Source organism: Eulemur rufifrons, chromosome 1 (assembly GCF_041146395.1).
Source record: "Eulemur rufifrons isolate Redbay chromosome 1, OSU_ERuf_1, whole genome shotgun sequence".
In the NCBI taxonomy this organism is placed as follows: Eukaryota; Metazoa; Chordata; class Mammalia; order Primates; family Lemuridae; genus Eulemur; species Eulemur rufifrons.
Window position 1 is genome coordinate 21,432,400 of NC_090983.1, and position 23,086 is coordinate 21,455,485.

Consider the following 23,086-nt stretch of genomic DNA (forward strand, 5'->3'; position numbering starts at 1 on the left):
CATGACAACTGAATGCAACAATGGATCCTGGATTGGATTCTGGAACAGAGAAAGGACATCAGTGGAAAAACTGGAGAATTCTGATTAAAGTACATAGTTTAATTAAGAGCATTGTGCCAATGTTAATTTCTTGTTCCGCTAATTGTACCATGGTTAAGTAAAGTGCTAACATTAAGGCAAACTGGAATGAAGACAATATGGAAACTCTCTGTATTATATTTACAACTCTTCTGTAGGTCTACAATTGTATCAAAATTTTAAAGTTTTTAAAAATAGAAAAAAAGCTATATTTCACTTTTATACCATTTCTGCCAACTCCCAGCTCTTAAGCACACAGAAATTAAAATTGTTAAACTTCTACTCCTTACTAGATTTTGATAGCTATAATATTTCTTTCCAAGTGTTATGATATATACCACCATAATGTCCACAGTTCTAGCTTTAAATGGCTTCAGTGATCTTCACAAGTCCTTTATGCAGTTTCTTTTTTCTGTGTTTATTTTGATTCTTTTTTTGGTTAGATAAATTTTTTGCCAAGTATTTTTTTTAAGAAGGGCTTACAACTCCTAAGCCCTCAAGTTCTAACATATTTAAGAAGATCTATTTGTTGTTGTAATGGTCTTGCTTGTTTTCCCTGAGAAGTTTGTTGGCACTGCTCCAGTATTTTTCTGGCATTGAGTATTACGCTAGTTCTTTTGTCACTGCATCTTCATTCATCATTTGCTTGGGTGGATATGATTCTCATGTTTTGCTGCTGCTGCTGTGGTTGTTTTTGTTTGTTTTCTTTACCACGGCCAGAATTGAGGCTCAGAAAATGATACCAAAAAAAGCAGGCCTCAGAAGCAGCCTCAGAGCAAAAATTTCTTTCTGACCTTCTGTCCTCCTAGCTCTAGACCCTCATTCTTCCCTGAAACTAGCCATAGAAACGAGAATCCCTCTGTTCCAAGGCAGGTCATAGAAACCTAATCCCTTTTCCCCAAAGCCAGCCATAAACCCTAAGAATATTCTCTAACTTTCTCTTTACCTTTCTGTGTAAAAACTGGCCATAAAGATATCATCTGACCTACCTTGTTAGATTGTAGGTCAGAAGACTCCCTTTCCCGAGAGGGCCTTGCTCCAAATCCAGAGGAAAGGAATGCTGCATAGAAAGGCCAAGAAGAATCTAAACTGATAGGCCTTGCTGGCTTTCCCCACCCAATCTATTAGCATTAGATCATACTTTTTTTTGTCCAATCATATTTCTACCTGACTATCCATACTTTGTTGAATCTAAGCATAAAAATGAACAGTTTCCCTTATATCTTTGGGTCTTGATTCTAAAGGCTCTCATGTCATATAAAACTATGATCAAACAAATTTGTATTATTGTATTATTAATCTGCCTTTCGTCAGTTGATTTTCAGCAAACCTTCAGAGGGGAAAGGGGAAGTTTTCCCTCACTCCTACACCAGGCTCAGCGATTCTATATTTTCTTTCTACATTTTCTGAGTTCTTTAATTCTTGGGAATGATTTACAGTGTTTGGGTAAACATGGATTACAGTTGTCTTCCCCTTAACACTTTGTAAATATTATTCTGTTATTTTCTGGCCTTCATGGTTCCTGTGGAAAAGTCTGAAGACAGCCTTTTGTTTTGTTTTCCTTTTTTCTTTGTAGGTAATTTTTCTATATGCTTGTTTGAACATTTCTTTCTTTATTCTTGAAACTCAATAAGTTACAAGGATATATCTTGGTATATCAGTGTATACTAGAATAATTTTCCATTTTGTTCTATAGGTTTAACTCTTCCTTTATTTCAGAGGATTTTTTTTTTTTAACTTTGAATATGCTTTCTATCTTATGTGAATGACACCAATTATTCTTCTATTGGAACATATGCTTATATCTTCCATATCTGTCATCTTTTCCCATATTTTTATAATTATTTTCATATTTTCTTTGTAGTTATAGTGATTATTATAAGCTTTCATGGGATACAACTCATTTTATATCATCTCTGCCTTGTTTCATAATTAAATTTTTTTTTTAGTTCTGTATATCTGTTTTCTTATAAATTGTTTTGCTTTGATATGATGAGGCTAAATTTTTCTTAACTTCCTTATTTACCTAAGATCTGTTTGTCTTTCTCTCTAGAGTTTAGTAGCCACAAATTTTATAGTTTTCATTTTTATACCACTAAAATGTGTGTGTGTGTGTGTGTGTGTGTGTGTGTAGGGGTATGTGTGTGTATAGGGGAAGAATGGCTTAACTGGATCGTGTGAATTTTTGTTTGAGGAGGTAGAGAGGTGAGATGTTGTGAGAACTGTTCTTTTTTTCAGATTTTTAAAAATATTTCTTACTAGTATTTATTATTGTTAATCTGGAGTATTATTTTCCTCTAAGGATAACATTAGGACCTGGGATTTTTTTACTAATTTATTTGGAATTCTGGAAGATGAGAAGCTCTAGTTGTTCCTTCTACACTTAAAGATAACTATGGTGGTAAGAAGTTTCTTCTGCTCTTAAGGTTTTTCCCTTATTTTTCCCTGGCTGCCTAATCTCTTTCTTAATTTATATTAATACATCCTCCAAATTGTGGATTATTGTTGAGAAGTCTTGATACTTTGTAATCTATGTTTTTTATTTAGCTACCTTTTTATAAATTTATGTCACAGTGTTATATGTATTTCATTTTTCAATTGGCTGCTGGTGAATTGTTTTGTTATGTATTATCATTTTTGTCTATTTATTTTAACCAGCAAAGGTCAGAGATGCTGTTTATCCATCTTAATCTATAATATCCCTAATTGGCTCTCTAGTGTCTTTTTTTTTTTTTTTTGCACTTTATTTATTTATTTATTTTTTTACTTTCCAACTTCTTTTAAGAGGCCTTGATACCATAATCTGTCGAGAATATTAAGAGAAAGTAGAATTATGGGCCAATTTCTGTCAGACTAAGACGCAAGCATGAAAAACAAAATCATAACAAATAAAGTTCAGCAAGTGTGGTTTATCTAGGGAATGTACAATTGATTTCATACTCAAAATTCAATCAATGAAAATCACCACATTAACAGCATAATGGACAAATACATAATCATCTCAATAGATTCAGAAAGGTGTTTGATAAAATTCTATATATATTCATAATAAAAAATCCTCAACAAACTATAACTAGAAGGAAACTTCCTCACTCTCATAAAAGGTAGATCCAAAAACCTACAGCTAAAAATATACTTACAGTTGAAATATTGAACACTGTCCCCTGACTGTCAGCACCAGATGAGGATGTCCATGATTGTTCCTCCTTTATTTATTTATTTTTTTATTTTTACTTCAGGATATTATGAGGGTACAAATATTTTGGTTACATTTTATGTCTTTGCTTCACCCAAGTGAGGATTAGAGGCATGCCCTTCCCTTCTACAATGTTTCCAGTGTCTTCTTTTTCCTAAATTACACCAATCAAATGTTATACCATGTCAATACCATGCTGGTCAAAACTATGCATTCACCATCTTAAATTATCAATTGATTTTTGTAAGGGAAATTATTCGTCATTAAAACATATAGTTTCTGCATTGGTTATTGTTTGATTTTTCAAACTTTTGAAATATGAAGATTACAGAGCAAAAATAAAATGTTCCTTCATGGTAAATGGTAAAACTTAATAGAACCATAATTAAAACAGTGGCATTTAATGGAAATTGAAAGTAAGGAGAAAGCACTGAAGACTGGACCTATTATGAAATGCCTGTAGACGGTATGAAATATGCCTAGACCTCAAAATGGGGAATGTACTGAATCAACAAAGGAGAATGTGAACAGTACCTAAAGTAAGTGAGAGAATAGGTATTATACAAAATCAAAATAAAGTCCAAGAGCAGGAAGCAGTATTCTGAATACAGTCTCTAGGTTACTTGGTCCAGGACTAAATGCTTGTATTGGAGAAGAGGGGGTGTGACAAGGTCAGAAAGTTGATCTGGGTCAATGTATGGAGGCCTTCAAATGATACTCTAAGGAATATTATTTTTGTTTCCATAAATAACAGATGGTGACGGAGTGGTTGTGGAATGTAACATGACAAAAGCAGTGTTTTAGGATATCAATGAGTCAGGCCTGGACAACATGGGCTTGAGAGAGGCAAGTAGAAAAGTAAGGCAGTTTGTGTCATGATCCATGACTGAGATCACAGAGCCCTAAAACAGCAACTAGAGCATTGGTCAAATGATAAATATTTTTTAGATGTTTTAGGTGCCATAAGGTGTTGGGAATATAGAAGTGAACATTATGGTATCCCAGCAAAGAACACAAGCATTCATAAAAAATATCTATGTCATAAATGCTGATAAAGAGATGTAAAGTGAAAAAGTTATCTGGGAAATCATCCTAATCTTGGAATATTGAGGAAAGATGTCCTTATGATGTGAATTGAAAGCTCAGCCCTGAAAATTGATTAATAATTAACTATATGAAAGGCAAGGTAAGGGGAGTAGAGTCTGGAGAATATTTCAAGCAGAAAAAAATAGAACATGTAAAGGAATTAAGATGTAAGATAAACATCAAGATGAGTTTTCTGGAATCTGCAATGATATCTAAGAGTCTTTAATGAGTAGAATGGCTGAAAAGACTTAATTAATAATAGCTGATTATATCCTCTGCTATTTCTTTCATCAGTGATTCATAGTTCTCTGTGTACAGGTCTTTTACCTTCTTATTGAAATATATTCCTAGGTATTTTATTTTCTTTATTGCTATTGTGAAGGATATTGAGTCTTTGATTTGGTTCTCAGTTTGACTGTTGTTGGCATATAGGAATGCTACTGATTTCTGTATATTTATTTTGTAACCTGAGACTTTGCCAAATTTGTTTATCAGTTCCAGTAGTCTCATGTCAAAATCTTTGGGGTTTTCTAGAGATCATATCATAAGCAAAGAATGATAGTTTGACCTCTTCTGCCCCCATTTGGGTGCCCTTGATTTCCTTCTCTTGTCTGATTGCTCTGGCTAGGACTTACAGCACTATATTGAATAGAAGCAGTGATAGAGGACAACCTTATCTGGTTCCAGTTCTAAGTGGGAATGCTTTCAATTTTTCCCCATTCAGTATGATGTTGGCTGTGGGTTATATATAGCTTGCATCAGTTTTAGGTAAGTCCATCTATGCCTATTTTGTTAAACATTCTTATCATAAAAGGGTGTTGAATTTTGTCGAATGCTTTTTCTGCATCTATTGAGAGGATCATATGGTCTTTGTTTTTGCTTCTATTTGTGTGGTGAATTACATTTATAGATTTGTGAATGTTTAACCATCCCTGCATTTCTGGGATGAAGCCCACTTGGTCATGCTGGAATATTTTTTGGAGAACACCTGAATTCGGTTTGCTAGGATTTTATTGAGAATTTTTGCATTTTATTCATAAGGGATATTGGTCTGCAGTTTTCTTTTTTTGTTGCATTCTTTCCTGGTTTTGGTATCAGGGTGATTTTGGCTTCATAAACCATACCATACTCATGGGTCAGCAGAATCCAACATTGTTAAAATGCCTATACTACCCAAAGTGATCTACAGATTCAATGCAATCTCTATTAGAATACCAATATCATTTTTCACAGATCTAGAAAAAATAATTCTTTGCTTCATATGGAACCAGAGAAGACTCCGTATAGCAAAAGAAATTGTAAGCAAAAAGACCAAATTGGGAGGCATCAATTTACCAGACTTCAAGCTATACTACAAGGATATAGAGTAACCAAAACAGTATGGTACTAGCACAAAAACAGAGACATAGACCAATGGAACAGAACTGAGAACTCAGATATAAAACCTTTCTCATATAGCCATCTAATCTTTGACAAACCAGACAAAAACAGACACTGGGGAAAAGAATCTTTATTCAATAAATGGTGCTAGAAAAATTGGATAGCCACATGTAGAAGACTGAAACAGGATCCGTACCTTTCACCTCTCACAAAAATCAACTCATGGTGGATAACAGACTTAAACTTAGGGCATGAAACTCTAAGATTCTAGACAACATGTGGAAAAACTCTTATAGACATTGGCCTAGGAAAAGAATTTATGAAGAAGACCCCAAAGACAATCACAGCAACAACAAAAATAAATAAATGGGACCTAATCAAATTAAAAAGCTTCTGCACAGCCAAGGGAACTATCACAAGAGCAAACAGACAACCTACAAAATGGGAGAAAATATTCGCATGCTTACACATCCGACAAAGGGCTGATAACTAGAATCTACATAGAACTCAGGAAAATCAGCAAGAAAAAATCAAACAACCCTATAAAAAGTGGGCCAAGGAAATGAACAGAAACTTTTCAAAAGAAGATAGACTAATGGCCAACAAACATATAAAAAATGCTCAACATCTCTAATCATCAGGGAAATGCAAATCAAAACCACAATGCGATATCACTTATCTCCCATGAGAATGGCCTTCATCAAAAAGTCCCAAAACAATAAATGTTGGCATGGATGCAGAGAAATAGGAACACTCCTACACTGCTGGTGGGACTGCAAACTAGTATAACCTTTGTGGAAAGTAACATGGAGACACCTCAAAGAGATACAAGTAGAACTACCATTTGATCCAGCAATCCCATTACTGAGCATCTACTCAAAAGAACAAAAGACATTCTATAAAAAAGACATCTGCACTAGAATGTTTATAGCAGCACAATTCACAATTGCAAAGATGTGGAAACAACCCAAGTTCCCAACAATACATGAGTATATTAATAAAATGTGATATATGTATACCATGGATTTCTATTCAGCCACAAAAAACAATGGTGATATAACACCTCTTGTATTATCCTGGATAGAGCTGGAACCCATTCTACTAAGTGAAGTATCACAAGAATGAAAAAAGAAGCACCACATGTACTCACCATCAAATTGGTATTAACTTATCATCACTTAAGTGCATGTACAGTAATTATATTCATTGGGTGTCGGGCAGATGGGAGGCTGGAGGAAGGGATGGGTATATTCACACATAATGGGTGCGATGTGCACCATCTTGGGACGGGCACACTTGAAGCTCTGACTCAGGTGTGGCAAAGGCAATATACATAATGTAAACATTTGTTCCCCTGTAATATGCTGAAATAATAAAAAATTTAAAAAAATAGCTGAGTTGAGCAATCTTGGGCTGAATTATCTTGCTAAGCACATTTTCTCTTCTATAAAAACTATATAATGCATTTTAAAGTTGGTAAAGTCAAAAATAAATAATTTGTGTAAATTGGGTTTGTGAGATCTCTTCAAACTCTGTTAACAAGTTCTGTGACACTTGACATGACGTCAGTCAGATCAAGAACCCTAACACTGCAATTATGGAGAGGCAGAAAAGTATATGATTCAGAAATGAGTACTAAAATATGTGGCATTATGACAAGAAATCAGGCCAGCCAATAACCATGACAAAGATCAGATTGGTATGAGAAAAAACCATTTAGTTTTAGAAAGGTAAAATGGAGCGGAAAAATAAACATTTTAATCAAATTCAGTACATTGTTATTGATTTCTTTTTGCCAGACTTACCTTGTAGAATACTTATAATGCTTTTGACATTGAGATATTTGGCTAAAGCTATTGGATTAGTCAAAGTAAAAGCACAGCTACTGGTGTAATCTCTTGTATTTCATTTATATGTGATTTATTCATTTCTACACAAGAAGGCTCTTTTTATTGATAAAATAAATGAAATTGAGAATCCCAAAGGGAATGTGATGTCCACTCACACAAAATGTATTTGCAAAGTGTAAGTAGCAGCCAAGAAAAGGATTCAACTGCATGAAAATAGTGCATTTGTTTTCTTTTTTTCTTTTCTTTTTTTCTGTTGCAGAGTCAATGCTAGTCAGATTTTCTGTCCTTTTATGTGTTAGTCAATTAGTTATCCTTAAAGTTTCAAATCATTTTTTTTATTCAGGGCATTATGGGGGTACAAACATTTTGGTTACATGTAATGTATTTGCTCCCCCCAAACCAGGGCTACAAGCATGTCCCTCCCCCATACAGTACCCTCCACTTCCATTAGTTGTGATGTTTCAAATTATTAAAAACTATGTTCCTACATTTCAAATGTGGGTTTTGTTTTTCAAAAAATTTAATGTCATTTACTGCCATTAACTCTGCACCTTCTTGAAGTTGGAAATTTTAACACAATGTCAAATCTGTAAAGCCTTTTACAATAAACTCTCTACTAGAGAAAGTGATATTTTCTTATTTTCTTCATCAAATTTAGGACAATTGTCAAAAATATCTTGGCAAGTCTTAAAGCTGTTGTGTTTAACATGCTCAGTAAAGTTTTGGATTAGGCTAAGATATCATAGCTTCCCAAATATTTCAAAATAATGTTCTGGTAAATATTTAATATAACTACAGTAGGTCTTACTGAGTTTTATGTCATTTGAAGACATCAAATACATGGATAAAAATGAATTCAAAGTCATAATAAAGTAAAATTAGGATAATTCCTAATGAACACACATCAGACCATTTTTATCTAGTGTCAAAAATGATGGATAAGGAGAAAATATAAGCTATAGGTCTTGGTTCTTATACATTTGGTTTTAATCTGGCATCTGTATTTAATATTCAGATCCTGAGACTGTTCATACTCAGAAGATCTCAATTCCTCAGAGTCCAGTCCCTTTTGTTTTAAATACAAGACCTTGAATAGTCAAATTAAAGTTTCAGTGTTAAATCTGTGTGAGAGTAAAAATTAGAGTCAAAGCTTTAGCTCACTGTAACCACTCCTCTGAAACCTCTCACTATGTTCACCAAAGACCTTTATAGTTGACACACACAGTAGACACATTCATTCCTATCTTATTTCATGCCTTGATGGTGTTGACATTGTCATTTAGCCCTCTTTCACACAGCTTTGCTCTCCTGGCTTCTATAGAATCATTCTGTCCTGGCACATCTCTTGCTCCCTGGTACCTCTTTCATGGACTGTAATCTTAACCTAACTCTTCTGCTCACTTTACAAATTCTGTTTCAATAGATCATCCATTTCCATTTAAAATACCCCTAAATATAGAGCTCCCATATAATTTGTCACTCAAATTGGGACACTTTTGGGAAAGACGGGGAGTGATATTGATATTTCGATAAGGATAATGAGAATAAACTGGGACTTTTCTGGGCAAATCTAGATGAATGGTTACCCCCTCCATATAAAATGATAGAATTCAAAAATGGTTTTAATTCTCCATTTCTTCCTTTATACAAGCCTTTAACCTTATGGCTTTGTAGTCCCCACACTCTGTCCTTCCGGGCTTTGGCCAATAGAACAAGGGGAAAGTGATGTGCCAGTTCCAAGCCTAGTCCCCAAGAGAATGTACATACTTCTGCTTGTTCTCTGACATAGCCGAACTTGATTATGCTTGCACCTGAGCCTCTCTATGAGAACACACCCAACCTAGGCTGTGGGAGGGATGTGAAAAGTATGTACGGGTTGAGACATGTGGAAGAGTTTGGAGGCATGCTAGCTGTCACCAGCAGAAGCTGAGCCACCCAACTGACTTGACCTGAAAACAGATATATAAAGGAGCCCAGATGAGACCAGAAGATCTTCCCAGATAAGTCAAATCTGTACTGTTGACCTACAGAATCATGAACTAAATAAATAATTCTTGTGTTAAGCTAACATTTTTGAGGTGGTTTATTATGCAAAATTATTGTATCAGTAGATAACTCATACACAAACTCAAATCTCTGTCCTGAGATTCAGATTCATATGCTAAATATCTTTACCTGAATGTCCTGCAAGCATTTCAAACTGAGTAAACCCAAAATAAAATCATAAAATTTTCCACAAATCTACTCCTTCACCTATATTCCTTATCTCAGAAATCCAGGGGATCAAGTTAAAATCAAGTTAAAAACCCAAGACCCTATTAAATTCTCACTCTCAATTTCAATTCTGAGAGCTGTTCTTAGTGAGTCTATCTTTCATATATCTTTATAAAAAATTGTTTTATTCTATCACTGTTGACTGGACCATCTCAATCAGGGTTCTAGCAAGAGAATTAAGCTGCAATGTCCTAATGCACCCATTGAATGTAATACATTAACTTGTCTCCTATACATCCAGAATTGGAGAATTGAGAATGTTGCCCAAATAATTCTCTAGGTTTAATTCTGTTGAAGAATCATGGTTGAAAGGATTGATATTAATTTCACATTTATCACCTCAACTAGCATACTAGTTTTTGCTTGGTTGTTCTACCTTTTGCCTCACCTTCTTCTAATTGGTCCTACACAAAGTTTATGATTTGCTTCAGCCTTTGCCATTGTTTTTCACCTGTGGGTAAATTGTCTTTAAGAAAACATTTTGTCCTCTCTGACAAGAGTGATAAAAAATTAAAACAATGATATATTTAAAATATTACTAGTACCCGGCTATTTCTTACCTGGCTATGTATCAGTAATTATACTGAAGTATAATGTCATGTCACTATCTTTATAACAGCTATTGATCACTGTATGATAGACTGTGCTGAGTATTTGATATAGCCTTTGGAGAGAGTTGAAAATAAATAGAATTCCATGTCTTGAGCCAGTTTACCCATAGGGACATGGCTCTAATGCACATTTATATCAAAACACACATAGACCCAGAATGGCAACTCTTGACCTGGGGGCTTAATGTCTTTCAAGGTGTTACATCTTCTCAATTAGAATGCCTGCAGATATATTATCATGCCTTTCTAAGTCAGAACTGTGAGCTTTACTGATATTTGTGCAGCAACAAAATTTTCTGCAAACTGCGGTAACTTGCCAAGATTTCCTCTGTAATTTAATCAGGCCATCAATCAGCAAGTTTAGGTCACACAAGTTAATATTTCTTTACAGCTTAGATACAGTTGAATGATTCTTGGTTTAACTAGAGGCAAAATGTTAGTTCCTCATGACATTTAACAGTTCCTGGAGTCATTATTTTGACAGCATCTATTTGACCTGGGAAACTTCTTCCCTGCAGAAATAGTGTTCGGGAAAAATTTGCTTATATTAAAACTCAAGAGTGAAAATGACCTTAAAAGGTCAATTTTAATCATCTATTAAAAATAAGTATGGGCTTCAGAATAAGATGATCCAGGACATGGAACCAGTCTTCTAACTTGCCCCACACAGTGTTCATAAGAACGGCCAGGAAAACATCAATATCAAGGAATAATATGCTCTAAGCCTGGAAACTGGGAAATTTGTCATCAAATGCCCAAAATTTCAAGGTAGGTCTACTAACTATGCTACAGAACAAATTAGGTTGAAATAATGTTCAAATGTTTAGTTTTTAGTTCCCCCTCCTATAAAACAATAGCAGCATTAAGAAATAACTATACAAAGAGGATGGAAAACCCAATTAAAATATTCTTAGAGAAGAGGGGAAAATTTATGAGGCTAGTTGTCAGAAAAAACAGAAGATCATTGCAGCAAGGGGTATTTTTCTGGAACAAGTGGTTAAAACACAAACAGAATACCCAGTGGGAGCTCCCTTTAGACTTGAATGAAGAGCCAAAGGGTCACAGGACCTCAAAAGCAGGCCTTCCTTTTGGGTAAAGGACTAATAGAAAAAGAAAGATCATGAATCCAGAGGCTTCTTTCTGGAAGGGGAAGATACAAAAAACAGAAAGCCAGCATACTTAGATCAATTTCCAATTGAGTTATTTCTTCTCCAATCCACAACCATAAGATCTTTGAAATGATGCTAAAATCAGCAGAAGGGAATAATTTTAAAGAATTGGAGAAAATAGCTCTTTCTCAAACTTATTCACTAACAGAGAAAGGAGAAAAAATTAGAAAACTGCCAAATCATGTTTCTAAAAGGTTCAAGACAGCTTAACATCAAACAACTTAGTACCTATAAAGTTAGAGCAAGTAGTAGTAGTGAGGCAGTAAAAATCTGAGAAGAGGATAGTGTAATGTAGTAGAGGAGAGATATATTTGTAAAAATGGGACACAGGATGGCAAGTTCCACTGAGGGAAGGCATTGAAAACTATAAATAATTTCTATATATGTTGAATACATATTTTGTCAAGTTGAATGTATCAGTTATATGTGTCCAAATGTTTTCTGCTAATTTGGTCAGTACCACTTGGGGTTCACCTATTCAGAAATGTTTTATAAGGGTAATGTAATGGCAGCTTTTTGCTCCAGTGCTAGTTAGCAAAAGAATTATTACTCGAAAGAATAAGTACTCGAAACATTTAGTGTTTAAAGAGAAGGGGAGAGATCAAAGTCTGAAGGAGAAAATGGCCTCCTCAGCTAAGGTCTTCTTGTATTTATTACCAAGGATATGTATAGGCAGTCAAGGAGTAAACAAGGATATGGAAACTTAAGAAAGCATAGCTCTTTGCACGTAAGGAACAAGATGTGTAGATATCAGCTAATAATTCCTAGAACAAAGAAATTAGTTGGAGGACAAAGGTCTGGGCCGTTTACTAACTTCTTTAACGACATCTGTACACATCAGCTATTTTCAGCTGACCTTCGCACACAGCAAACAAGCAGCTTCGGGCAGGTGTTTTTGTCTGTCCCTTCAATCACTCTGCTCACATTCTTCATCCATCCATCCTTTCTTCTAGGCCCAGCCCCCACAAATAAGGCCATGGGAAACTTCACAGATTGATCAGGTAAAGATAGTTTCCCAGTTTCCTGAACATGCAGCAGCAGCTAGCTAAAGACCCAAAGGAGCTCAGAGTGGCTACACCAAGAATGTCCCTTCCAAGCTCCCTCACTCTTGTATCCCAGATTGGAAAAAGAACATAGAAGTGAAATACGATATCCTGTCAAGTCTATTGAGTATGACTATAATCTAAATGTATTATATATGTAGAAACCGAATATTTGTCCGCTATGCAATAAGTCAGACTGGAACCAAATCTTGATGTCTGGTAGAAATAGCATACAATGACAGTTCTGTGGAAGTGAAATAAGCTATTTTCATGTGGGCTTAATTATTGCTCTCTGAGGGTGGGCCCCAACATTGGAAGTGGCAAATAGCAGGCATGAGTATGAGTTGGCAACCTAGAGAAAGAAGAGGACAGCTGAGGCTGCTGCCTGGCTCTCCAGGGGCAGATGATGTGCAACCCCCAACTGGGTTCCATATGTGGTATGTAATTGTTAACAGACAATTAAAAGAACCATAACCATAGGCCTCTTCTATGTAGTAATGGAAGACATAAGTATCAAATTAAAATCTGCAAGGGAGTTATAAACATAAATAAGTTATTTTACTAAATTAAAAAATTATTTTTTAACTTTACCCCTAACTGAGAGAGGGGCAAAGAGAGGAATTAGATGAGTTTGATAAAAATAGATGATAGATTTGGGAATACAAATATATGTTCAGGGAAATGCCAGAGTAATGTGAATAAAATACTGTGACTTGAAGATTCAAAAATTAGATTCAATATTTTATTCGAAAGGAGAAAATTTGTGTTTATCAAGAATCACTGAATTCAGAAATATCATGGATCCATGCTTGGAAAGAATCCAGTAATTATCAAGAGGAAATAAACAACAAGAACTCAAAAATAGGAAAATCTTAGTATAAAAATACCAGCAGTAAGTAATGTTACCAGCTAATCGTCGAGTTGTTTAAACATCTGATATTAAAATAAATCACCAAAGATAAACAATAAAAAAGAAGTTTACTTTAAACCTAAAGCTCATATTGTAATTAATGGAAATAAAAATAGTTATGTTCCTTCTTTATAGTCTCAATAAAATTAATTGCTTAAATAGTAAAATTTTAAAAAGTTAGAACAATAACACAGAAGAATAAGTGGTGAGGTAAAGACTTTTATGTAAATTAGGGCAAAAAGAGAACTATAAAATGATTAATTGCTAGATTATACTATATAAACTTCTGAATAGATATATTATCAAACAATAACAACAAAAGAAACAAGCAAATTATTAAACAAACAACACCTCTACAAGCAAAGAATTTTTGTAAAATAAATCTGGGAAATGTTTATATATTACATAATATAAAATGGTTCTATTTAACAAATAAAGAGTTCTTACAAATAAATAGAGTTTTTAAAAAATAGAAAAAAAGGCCAAGTAAGCTATTTACAAAAGAATAAATACAAATAGCTCAGACACAAGAAAAGATTAATTTCACTAATAATTGCAGTTCTAAACATTAGTGGCATAACTCATTATTTGCTCATCAGTTAATGGACACATGGATTATTGCCACTTTTTAGCTCTCATTAATAATGCTGCTATAACAATGTATTTGAATACAGGTTTTTGTGCAGACATATGCTCTTGAGTCTCTTGGATATATATCTAGGTGTGGAATTGCTAGATCCTATGGTAATGCTATTTTTACCATTTTGAGGAAGTGCCAAACTCTTTTCCAAAGTGGCTGCAGCATTTTATAAACCTTCCAGCAATGCATAAGAGTTCTGATTTCTCCATATCCTCTCCAACATTTATCTGTTTGTTTTTTTATACCCATATTAAAAAAATGGTTGTGAAGTAGTATCTTTCCGTGTTTTCTGTTTGCATTCCTCTGAAGAAAAATGATGTTGAGCATCTTTCATGTGTTTATTGACCTTTTGTATAACTTCTTCATGGAAATGTCTATTCAAATCCTTAATCATTTTTAATACTGTTGTCCTTTTTTACTGTTGAGCTGTAAGAGTTGTTTTTATATTTTGGATATAAGTCCTTCACCAGATACATGATTTCCAAGTAGTTTCTCTTTCCATATGGGTTGTCTTTTCACATTCTTGATGGTGTTTTTTGAAATATAAAAGTTTTTAATATTGATGAAGTTATTTCTTTGTCACTTGAGTTTTGGGACATATATAAAAAAAATTCCTTATTCCAATATCAAAAAGATTTATTAAATATTTGTATTATGTTTTCGTCTAATAGTTTTAGGGTTTTTGTTGTTACTATTAAGTTTATGATATATTTTGAGTTAATTTTTGTGTATGATGTGCAAGAAAAAAAACAGATACTCCCATCAATAAGTGGGCAAAAGACATGAACAGAAGGTTCTCAAAAAAAGATAAATAAATGGACAACAAATATATGAAAAAATGTTCAACATCATTAAACACCAGGAAAATATAAATTAAAACCACAATGAGATTATCCCTATCAGAATGTCCATTATTAAAAAGTCAAAAAGCAACAAATGTTGGCATATACAAAGAAAAAGGAATACTTATACACTGTTGATGGGACTGTAAACTATAACCTCTGTGGAAAACAGTATGGATATTCCCCAAAGAGCTATAAATAGACCTATCATTTGATCCAGCAATCCTACTACTGGGTATTTACCCAAAGGAAAAGAAGTCATTTTATCAAAAAGACACCTGCACTCAAATGTTTATCTCAGCAGAATTCACAATGCAGAGATATGGAATAAACCTAAGTACCCATCAATTCATAAGTGTATAAAGAAAATCTGGTATCTATATATCATGATATACTATTCAGCCATAATAAGGTATGATAATGTCTTTTGCAGCAACTCATATGGGACTGTAGAACATTGTCCTAAGTGAAATATTTCAGGAATGGAAAAACAAACATCATATATTCTCATTAATAAGTGGGAGCTAAATAATGGGTACACATGGGCACAAAGAGATGTAAAGGACATTGGAAACTAAGATGGGGGAAGGGTGTGAGAGGTGAGGGATAAAAACTTACCTATCTGGTCCAAAAAACTGTCCTGGTGGTGGGCACACTGAAATCCCTGACCTCAGCATTATACAGTATATCTATGTAACAAAAACATTTCTACTCCCTTAATATTTTGAAATAAAAATGGAAAGCTTAAAAAAAAAAAAAGAAGAAAAACTTAAAATATAATGAGAATACATAACAGGGGAATCTGACTGCTTAGCTGAAGTCAGGAAGGTCTACCCTTGGAAATTACTATCAAATGTTACCAATCTGAGACTTTAAATGCTATGTTGAGTTCTGTAAAGGTGGAGTGGAGGTGAGCTGAAGTGGAAGATCCATTATTTACATCCTGCCTGTGCCACATACTAAGTAAGAGACACTGGACAAGATGTTTCCTCTCTTATAAAAGGAAGATAATTATATGTGATTTCAAGGACTGCTGTGATACTAAATGAGACAATGCATTGTTAACAGCACAGTGCTTTGCCAAAAATAAAGGTTAAAAGTGGTTAAAAAAAAAAAATGACAAACTTTTAGCTAATCAACAAGAAAGAGAAAAGACTCAAAATCTTTTCTCTTTTCTTTGATTTTCTCAAAATCAAGAATGAAATCATGGGCATCACCACCAAATTTACATAATTATAAAGTATCATAAGGGAAACTGTGAACAACATGACAACAAATATGGCAATAAAATGGCAACAGATTAGATAGTCTAGATAAAATAGACAAATTCCTATAACTGAACAGCAACTAAAACATTTCCGCAAAGAAAAGCCCAGGACCAGATGGCTTCACTGAGAAATTTTGCCAAATATTTAAAGGAGAATTAACACTAATCACTCACAAATCCTTGCAAAAAATAGAGGAGGAAGGAATACTTCCTAGCCTATTCTGCGAGGCCAGTATTGCCCTGATACCAAAACCAGATAGAGATGCAGACACACACATGCACACGCACACACACACTATAGACCCATATCTCTTGTGAATAAAAATGCAAATATCCTCAACAAAACACTATCAGACTGAATCCAGCAACATATTAAAAATGATTATACATTACAACAAACTAGTATTTATTTCAGGAATGCAAGGTTGGTTCAACATATAAAAGTTAATGTAATAAACCACATTGATAGAAAAAGAATGAAAACTACATGATCATTTCAATAGATACGGAAGAAACATTTAGCAAAATCCAACATCGTCTCATGATCAACACATTCAATCAGGAACAGAAGCAAACTTCTTTAACCTTATAAAGGCATCTACAAGAAAACCCCACAGCTAACATTATACATAATGGTGAAAGACTGATAACTTTCTCTCTAAAAACAGAAATAAGACAAGGATGTCTGCTCTTGCCACTTCTATTCAACATTGTACTGGAGGTAATGGCCAGAATAGTTAAACAAGAAAAAGAAATCAAACATATCCAGACTGGACAAGGAAATGTAAAATTATCTTTCTTTAGACATGACATGATCTTGTATATAGAAAGGTCTAAGAAATCTTCTAAAAATATTAAAATTAATAAGTGAGCTCATCAAAGCTGTATATAGGTACAAGATATCCCTGTACCCAAGCATCGAATTATCTGAAAATTAACATATACAATAGCATTAAAAAGAATAAAATACTTAGGAATGAATTTAATGATAGTTGTTCAAGAATAGTGTATTAGTTTTCTTTTTGCTGCTGTAACAAATTGCCATAGACTTAGTGGCATAAAATTAGATGAATGTATTATTTTATAGTTCTGGAGGCCAGCAGCCACAATAAGTTTCACTGAGTTGAAGTCAAGGTGTTAGAAGTGCTGATTCCTCCTGTTATCTCTAGGGGAGAATACCCTCCTTGCATCACATCACTTTTACTCTGACCATTCTGCCTTCATCTTCCACACTTAAAGGAGCCTTGTGATTACAGTAGGCCTACCTTGACAACCCAGGATAATCTCCTTATTTTAAAGTCAGCTGATTAGAAAATGTAATTCCATCTGCAACTCTAGTGCCACCTTGTCATATAATGACATACAATATTCACAAGTTTTGTATGCTGTCCTGTTTTCTATTTTTTGTCTTTAACTTTTAAAATAATGTAACATAGAAATTCTGGAAATCAGATTTCCTTCTCTCTAGGGTTTGTTGTTGTTGCTGTTTGCTTTTCTTTCTTTTTCTTTTTTTTTTTTTTTTGTGTGACTTCCCTGAAGTAATTCAGTAAAGTCTGTATTCCATATTTTGTGTGGCTACAGAAGTTTCTGGTAGGTTAGCTTAATGGCCAGCTAATGATTAGACAGCTAGTAATTAACAGTTTGAACCAATAAGTCATCTAGTCTTTGGTGAGTGACTCTGTGTGTGTATTGGGGCATAACTTCAATATTCTAAATTGTAAAGGCTAAGTTCACAACCAGCTTTAGCTTTTATTTCCTGCTTGTGAAAGTCCTCAAGTTTAGACAGAGGTGAGAGATAGACCCTTCTAAGTCTTTCCTGGGTATATTCACAGCCTTCCACACGCATGTGTCCTATATTCCTAGAAATATGTCAGAGTGTTTCAAAATCTCCTATGGATGTTTCATTCTACAGCTTTTCTGTTTGGGATGGGGAAAGTTGAAAGATAAAAAGTTTACTGCTCTCTTACTCAGATTTGGCAATTTTTCTTGAATAGATGCTCCTTGGATTGGTGCAAGTATTTGGTTAAGTTGTAGAGAAAAAGTTGGTTTTGACATTTTTTTCCAGTGTTCTCTCTGCTTTTATTGAGGAGCATATTTTTCAATGTTCTTATTCTGCCATTCTGGAGGTGTCTCTCTCTATTATAGGGTTTTGACTGAAATTTATTCTTGGTGTAATATTATTCATAAAAGATGTTGTACTTTAGGGTTTTGTGTCAAATGAAGAACTAATATTAAGTTGTAGTTTCCTTTGATAAAGTGATTTCAGAAATAACAAATGGCATGTGTGAGTGTGTATATATATGTATGTGTGTATGTCCCTATAATTAAATAATACATACTAGGAGTATGAGAGAAAGGGGGCACATTCCTGGTCTAGCATCTTCAATTCTATTCATTCTAATTAGACAAATATTTACTCAGACCTTAGAATGTTTCAATTGACCTACTGTGTCCCAGGGATACAAGGATGGGTAAGATACAGATCTTGCCCCTAATGAGCTTACAGTATTTCTTAGATTTTTTTTTTTTTTCTTGCTAGAAAAAAGAAGACAGACCAGTAGACCTGGAGACAATATTGGTTTCAGAGCAAACCAGACCTAGGTTAGAATCTTGCTTTTGCCAAATAACAACAATGATAATGCTACTTTTACCAAATGCTCACTTTGAGTCCAGAACTATGCTAAATGCTTTATATATATTTTCTCATGCAACCTTCATGAAACCTTATAAACTAGGTTATGGCCAGTTTCAGATGAGCAAATGAGGCTGTCAGGGTTTAGATAATGTGACAGAATAGGTATTTTGCTACATCTATACTCAAAAACAAGACTGACTTTAAAAGTTGCACCTTATGTAAAATCCTATTCTTTCTACTTGCTGGAGGAAATCTCTTGGGCAGTCACTCCAACTTTATTGCTTTATTTCTGACACATAAAATTTTACTTTAGATGATAATTACATTAGCAGCCCCAACAGACAAGCCAATCTTAAAGGCCTAATATAACAAAAATATCTTGATTTTTTTCTTGATAATATCATATTTCAGTGAAAAAGGAGGACCCATACTCCATCATAAAGTTATACAATTGTACCATGTGGTCCTGAAGGCAGGGGAAGAGAGCATGAAGTAGGAAAACTTTGTTCTCCAATCTGCCCCAGCTGGACATGTCACTTTAATTCACATTTTATTGGCCAGAATTCAGTCATCTGGGCTGAATTCAACTATAAAGGACATAGAGGAACATAGTATTCCCATGTACTGGGGAAAAGGAAGCAGCATGGTAAATACGTAGCATCATCATCACCACCTACAATTGCTATACTTGACACATACTAGATGCTCTTTATTTTTTTTTTTATTTTATTTTATTTTATTTTTATTTTTTGTTTGTTTTTCAGCTCATCAAGGGGGTACAAAAGATCAGGCTATATACATTGCCCATGCCTCCCCATCCCCCCGAGTCTGAGCTTTAGTTGTGTCCATTTCCTAGACAGTGCACATCACTCTCATCATGTAGGTGTGCACTCCTCCCCTCCCCCCACCCCATCCCCCCCAGAGAGAACTTCAAACGTGTCCATTCCCCAGGCAGTGCGCATCGCACTCATCAAGTAGGTATACACCCATCCCTTCCACCCAGCCCCGACCTCTGTCCAATACCCAATTGGTGTGAATCCCAAATGTGCTCTCAGGGAAACCAGTTTGCTGGTGAGTACATGTGGTGCTTGTTTTTCCATTCTTGGGATACTTCACTTAATAGAATGGGTTCCAGCTCACTCCAGGAGAACCAAAGAGATGCCATATCGCCATCATTTCTAATAGCTGAGTAATATTCCATGGTATACATATACCACATTTTGCTAATCCATTCATGAATCGATGGGCATTTGGGTTGTTTCCACATTTTTGCAATTGTGAATTGTGCTGCTATAAACATTCGGGTGCAGGTGTCTTTTTTATAGAATGACTTTTGTTCTTCTGGGTAGATGCCCAGTAATGGGATTGCTGGATCGAATGGTAGGTCTACTTGAATCTGTTTAAGGTATCTCCACATTGCTTTCCACAGGGGCTGCACTAGTTTACAGTCCCACCAGCAGTGTATGAGAGTACCTGTCTCTCCACACCCACGCCAACATGTATAGTTTTGGGACTTTTTGATAAAGGCCGTTCTCACTGGAGTTAAGTGATATCTCATTGTGGTTTTGATTTGCATTTCCCTGATGATTAGAGATGTTGAACACTTTTTCATATGTTTGTTAGCCATTTTTATGGACTGAGAGGAAGATGGCGGAATGGTGGTGACCTCCTGGATTCGTGCCCCCGGAGTGGAAGGCATGGGTCTCGGACTGCCACAACGCTAGAGGTTCACTCCCCCACAAGAACGGCGGTGTGAATAGATGCTCTTTAAATGATAACTGCCATCAACATTCAAACCAACCCTGCCCTAACACAGATATATCTAAAGATCCTCACCTTTTCAAATTTCCTTCTACAACATTAACTGATCAAATATTAAGCAAGTAATTACTATATCTATAGACATTGCAATAAGGAAAACAAAGATGATTAAGATATAGTTCCTCAAAAATATAATTAGGTAATTCTAGAGGAGCTAAACTATTTGCAAATATGTATGAAGCTAGAATTGATACTTGCAAGTTTGGTTTTACAAGGAAAATGTGTTTTTCACTAACCACTGGAACTATGAGAAATATTTATTTTCTTCTTAACACTTTTCTCTATGGTGATCATGTGTTACTTTTAGAATTAGACAAAAAAAAAAAAACCTATATAAAGAGGTATGCTATTACTTTCAATGCTTTGCCCCTTCACATAAAGGTGACAACTATATTAAGAAGTATGACATACACCTCTTCAAAGAATATAAAGTAGAATATTATTACTTAACAGGTTCATGTCAAAATTGTCTTACTAAAAATCTACCGAGGTTTCCAGATTATGAAAGCATCTACTTCTGCAACTCAGGAAGAAGCAGGACATGACAATCCTTAGGGAGATGACTCATCGCTATCTACATTATGCTTTGAAATCTGAATTCTTATAACAGTTTTGTGCTTATACAAACAAAAAGTTCATTCATGCTTCTTTTTTTAAAATGACTAAATAATATACTTGTCAAGGAGTTTTCATACTATGATTTTAGGCACTGCATAAATATGTGAATGGGTAGCTTGTACAAGGAGGAGAGAGTATGAGGTGTTTTGGAGAGGTCCATTTATTCACAATTCATAAATCAGTTCCTAAGGGTAGAAGTTATGTTTAACAGGATTCTGTCAGCTCTATTTCTGCCTAAGGCAGTGAACTCAGGATAAAATGCAGCACTGTGAAATTGTTTAACCACTAATCCCACTGCTTTCATTTATAGAGATACGTAGGGAGATACAACACTGTTTTACATAATAAGCTGTGGTCGTACAGAAGAAAATGCAACTCCATCAACCCCATTGATGAACTGGACATTGCATTTACATTCAAATCTATGTTACTGTTATGAAGCAGTTCCCTGGTATAGGAAACAATATATTTTTAAGGTAGCATAGTGTGAGTTTTATTGGTCTAATAATGGTAACCCAGATATTGATATGCAATTGTTTTGGTTGCCCAAAGCTAGTCTAAATGGACCAAAAATAATAGAACATATGTGTGGACTATGGAGGTCAAACACTGTATGCTTTATATTGTGAAAAAATAAAACAAAAAGACTACTTTAAAATACAATTTTACTGATGTTTCTGACTAATTTTTTTTTCCTTCTAAAACATAATCTTAAAAAAAAGGAACTATGCAGAATTCTTACTCTCTTCTATTAATATTAAAATGGATGATTTCGGCATAATTCTTAAAGAAACAGGCTAGGTGTGGCGGCTCACGCCTGTAATCTTAGTACTCTGGGAGGCCCAGTCAGGTGGATCGTTTGAGCTCAGGAGCTTGAGACTAGCCTGAGCAAGAGTGAGACGCCATCTCTACTAAAAATAGAAAAATTAGCCGGGTCTGATGGTGCATGCCTGTAGTCCCAGCTACTCGGGAGGCTGAGGCAGGAGGATCCCTTGAGCCCAGGAATTTGAGGTTGCAGTGAGCTATGATGACACCACTGCAATCTACCCAGGGCAACAGAGTGAGACTCTGTCTCAATAAAAAATAAAAAATAAATAAACAGTTACATTTTTATGGGCCACAAATAGCTAGATAACATACATCTTTTCACATTAACTGTATGCATTTATTTTTATCATTTATAACTATTTTTATCTTTAACTTGATAAGAACTTGGGACATGATCTTACCAAATAATATTGATACTTTTGTAACATTTTTCTAATGGGGTTTGGTGTAATCCAGACATCAAAATTGACTCTTCCATTTTTAGCCCATTGTGTGACTACCAGTTTTATAACAGTTTTTGAGTTATCTCTTTAAGTTCTCAAAATTCCTATCAGTGAATAAAAAATACTGATAGCTAATATTTATCGAGCATATATATGCCTGGTAACAGTATTTTTTTTCCAGATATTATAACTTTTGCCCTTCACAACCAACCTACAAAGTAGTTATCATTATTGTTCCCATTTCACAGATGAAAAATGGAAAAGACTAGCAAAAGTGAAGTTAGGATTCTAACACGGGCTGCTTGAAACTGACTGTGTGTTAGCAGTTTAGAGTACAACCTCTACCTTGCACTGAAGTATGTTTATGTTCCTACTTTTTGCATGGCACATTTTTC